Genomic DNA, 4,661 nt, shown 5'->3' with positions numbered 1-4,661 from the left:
TTACCTCATTTCTTGCTTCTCCTCTCTTGCTACACACCAGTCACCTTGGCCTACTCTTAGTTTTTAGAACACGCCAAACAATTTTCACATCTCAAGGCCTTTCTCTTGCCTGGAATTCTCTTGTCCCAGTTTTTGAATAACTAGTTTCCTTTCTTTGATCTCAGCTTCAATGTCAGTTTCTCAGTGAGGCCACACTTGCCCTGCGCATCTGAAGTGAGCCCCCTATAAAACATCTCCCTTTTTGTTTCCTTCATAATTTGGAATTATACTCCTTTTTTAAATTTATATACTTTCACTGCCCTCATTGGAATATACATCCTGTGAGAGGAAAGACCATGTCTGTTTTGCTCACCTTTTGATTCCTAACACCTAATACTTAACACCTAGCACTTAATGAATGTCTGTTGAATGAATAAATAAATGAATTGTAGATCTGTATATGCTGATTTGGAAATTTTTTTCAAGTGTATTTTTAAAAGCTAGATGAAAAAGATATTTAGTAAAACCTTATTTTAGGTTAAATAAAAACTGCATTTGTATGACTATATATAAAATATTTTTGAAAAGTTACAAAAGAAACTTTACAATGCTTGCCTCTAGGGAGTGAAACTTGGGATTTGTGGGGAAAGTGATATTTTAATTTTTTATTGAATACCATGTGATGTGTATACAATTTTATAATTAAATTAAATTGAAAATTTATGAAGGTCATACATTTTCTCTTCTGACTGCAAAAATAGATCATTTCTAAGATTTGCCCCTTCAGCCCACCATTCCCTCCTTCACCCCTCACTGGCATTATGAAAAATGTTTGGTATTCTCCAGCAAGGAGCACGTCCCTGGGGGCTGCTGGTCTCCAAATTGCTGAACTGAGTTAACGCTGCCAATTGCAAAAACAACTAAAACCACTTCAAGAGGAAAGTTTCATGGTTTAAATATGATACAGTGATGTATCAAAATAAATTTTAGAAAGTAGCCATTTTTGATAATATAATCAGGATTATCTTAGAAAGTTTACAGGTGGTAGACAGACATGTATGGATTCAGGGCATATGGGATATTGTTTTCTTATTAAGCTGTCAGACTCTATAGTCCGCACTTACACATGTAGATCTCATTAGTAAATTAATACATTTGGCCTTCAGTCTTTTTCATATTAGTGAATGATTTGGAGAACCTCCTAGTTCCCCTGGATGTTTGCAGTAGAAAATGAGGTTGGAACTGGAAGGAAGTTGGCTATAATAACCATATGCTTTCCTTTGCTCAATGGTAAGCATGTCAAAATAGAGTTAATGCAAGAGAAATGTAAATGACCCTAGTCATAAATGCATGACTTCCATATATATGATCCTTTTACCTCAGGCAAGATTATTTTTAAACATAATATTGACATTAAGATAATCATAGCATTTATACCTCTCGTCAAGGTTAAAGTTCTAAATCTGTGAAAAATACATTAAATTGTCAGAAAATAAGGCACTGATCTGAATGAAAGTTGATTCTTAAACACTTGAAGTACATGAACTTTACTGAGATAATTTTGGTGAAAATTACCTAAATTACTTATGATTTCTGCCCGGATCTAAAATAATGAGTAGCTTTAATTGTCAATGTGAGACTCCAGGGTTTTCCTTTTCTGTTTAAAAATTTTAACTTTTATGTTAGGAGTAAGCCTTGCAAACAACTACTTAAATCCTATGACAAATTCTGAATATAGTGGAATGTTATTTAAACTATTCAAGCTGACCAATGGGACCAAAGGGGAAGTCTGCTAGGGAACCACAGGGAAAATTTTCTTTGATAAAAAGACACGTGGGAAGAAACAGCTCTTCTTCCCCTAGATACAATCATCGATCATCAGTGAAAGAATTCCTGGCATCGATTCAGCCATCCTGTTAAATGAGGGAGCTTCTGGAGATGGCAAAGTGGGAAGGGAAGGAACCAAGCAACTTAAAGACACAGAATAGTCACCAAGTGAAGCATCCAGGGAGCCACTCCAGTGTCTTGTTATGTGAAGTAATACACATTTCTTACTGTTTAAAACAGTTAAGAATGATTACATAGTTGAGGATGTGGAACTAATCGAAAAATATAAACTAAGGTTAAAGTATGTTACTGTACCTCAGTGATGATCTAATAGAAAATATGTCCTGAAACTAACACCCATTAAACTTAAATACAGTGTAGATTCTGAATGTTTCTTCTACAATGTCTCCTTGTACTTAATGTATGAGTGTTTCTGTGTCTGGCGGTGGTGTTCTGGTAAACAGGATCTCAAAACAAAACAAACCCAAAAAATCCTCCAAAACAAAACAAAACCCTGATTTGCAGATATCTGTGGTGTAAATGCATCATGGCAATTTCAAGCTACTAACAACTGGTTCACAAGATAACCTGAATACTTGAATAATTAACAATTAGCTTTCACTGCACACTCTTATCCCTAGAAGCTGAATTGCTGAGTTGAAGGATTGAAGGACAAATGCATCTTCATACTTAGTACAGTCAAATTGTTTTCCAAGTAGTTGCATCACATCCTTGTCAAAATGTGCTCTTTTCAGAATTTAAACATTTTTGTTGATCTGATAAATACGAAATATTTACTGTTATTTTAATTTGCATTTCCCATGAGGCTGAAAAGATAACTCTATGTTTTGTTTTTCCCTTAAATTTTTTTTCCACAGTTTTAATCATTTGGGTTTTCTCTTCTGTAAATCATAGCCTTCATAGTTTTGCCCAGTTTTTTATTGGAGTATCTGTAATTAAAAAATTGATTTATGGGATTTCTTTATATATTCTGGATACTAATATAATAATTATACTTTATATATTCTGGATACTAATATAGTAATAATTATGTCCAAGAGTGTTCTGCCTATGCTTTCCTCTAGGAGTTTTATAGTATCTGGTTTTACATTTAGGTCTTTAATACATTTTGGGTTAAATTTCTATATATGGCATTCTAATTTCAGTCTTTTACAGGTAGCTGTACAGTTTTCCCCACCACTTGTTGAAGAGACTGTCCTTTCTCCATTATATATTCTTGCCTCCTTTGACGTAGATTAATTGACCAGAAGTGTATGGGTTTATTTCTGGACTTTCTATCCTGTTCCTTTGATCTGTGTGTCTGTTTTTGTGCCAGTACCAGACTGTTTTGATCACTGTAGCTTTGTAGTATAGTATGAAGTCAGGGAGCGTGATTCCTCAGCTCTGTTTACCTTTTTCAAGACTATTTTGGCTATTCAGGATTTTCTGTGTTTGCATACAAATTTTAACCTTTTTTGTTCCAGCTCTGTGAAAAATGTCATTGGTAATTTAATAGAGATTCCACTGAATCTGTGTATTGCCTTGGGTAGTATGGCCATTTTAATAATATTGATTCTTCCAATCCAAGAACACGGTATATCTTTCCATCTGTTTATGTCGTCTTCAATTTCTTTCATTAATGTCTTATAGTTTTCGGAGTACAGGTCCTTTGACTTCCTGGGTGGGTTTATTCCTAGGTATTTTATTCTTTTTGGTGCGATGGTAAATGGTATTGTTTTCTTGATTTCTTTTTCTACTATTTCATTGTTAAAGAACTTGTAAGATCTACTCTCTTAGCAGCTTTCAAATATACAACACAATATTGTTAGCTGTACACACCATGCTATACATTACATCCTCAGGATTTATTATTTTATAACTGGATAGTTTTTATCATTCAGTGAAATATGTTATTTTGTCGCTTTTTAAATTTATATCTCTTATCATAAGTGAGTTTGTGTATCTTTTCATAAAAATATTGGCTGTTTGATTTCCTTTCATAAACTTTTCACTCTTACCATTTATGTTGCTGGCCTTTTAAATTCTGAGAACTGATTTTATATAAAGAAAATTACTATTGTGACTGTCACATGTTGTGACTCTGCTCCCTAGGGCAACATACCAGAGTGGATAGGAACCAGACTGTCGGAGCCAGATCACTTGAGTCCTTGTTCTGCCACTGACTAGTTAGCTGGGCAACCCTGGGCAAGCTTCTCATATGCCATGAATTTTCCTAACCCATTCACAAAAGTCCATGAATGTCATCAGTATCATCACAGTCAATCATTTAGGTGTGTTCTAAACTTTAAGGCCAAATAAAATGGAATACAAAACAACTAAATTGTAAGTTATCAGTACAGAGAGCCAATTTCAATGGTGTAACTGGGTTAAGATGTCCACACCATGACTAGAATGAGAGGAGAATCAGGTAGCTTTCTTTATGTCCTGCATGCAACCTCCTCTTGTCCTGGAATCCCCAGCCCTGGAGAGGAAACACATCTGCAACAGAGGCAGACTGTTAAATATTCAGTCAAGTAAGAGGTGAAACTGTCAGGGCTGTTTTCCCATCTCATGAGTCTCCTACCTGCCTCCCCCTTCCATCCGGGTGTGCTTTAGGGAGAAGTTACAGAGCCTGCTGAGGTGGAAGGGGGCGCTGCAGGCCCCTATGTTCAGCATCCTGGGTCTAGACCAACTTTGACATAGTGTGTCTGTTACCTCAATGTGTTACCTTAATGTCATGCTGGTGTCACTGCTGAGGCCCAGAGCCCTGCTTACAATTGCTTGTGTTGAGGGCCCCCTATTCTGCCATCTCCCTGACTCCTAGCATTCTGGCCTGAGTACTCTTCCCAGCTTCC

The sequence above is a fragment of the Camelus ferus genome, chromosome 29 (genome assembly GCF_009834535.1).
Source record: "Camelus ferus isolate YT-003-E chromosome 29, BCGSAC_Cfer_1.0, whole genome shotgun sequence".
Taxonomy (NCBI): Eukaryota; Metazoa; Chordata; class Mammalia; order Artiodactyla; family Camelidae; genus Camelus; species Camelus ferus.
This window is presented reverse-complemented; position numbering follows the sequence as displayed.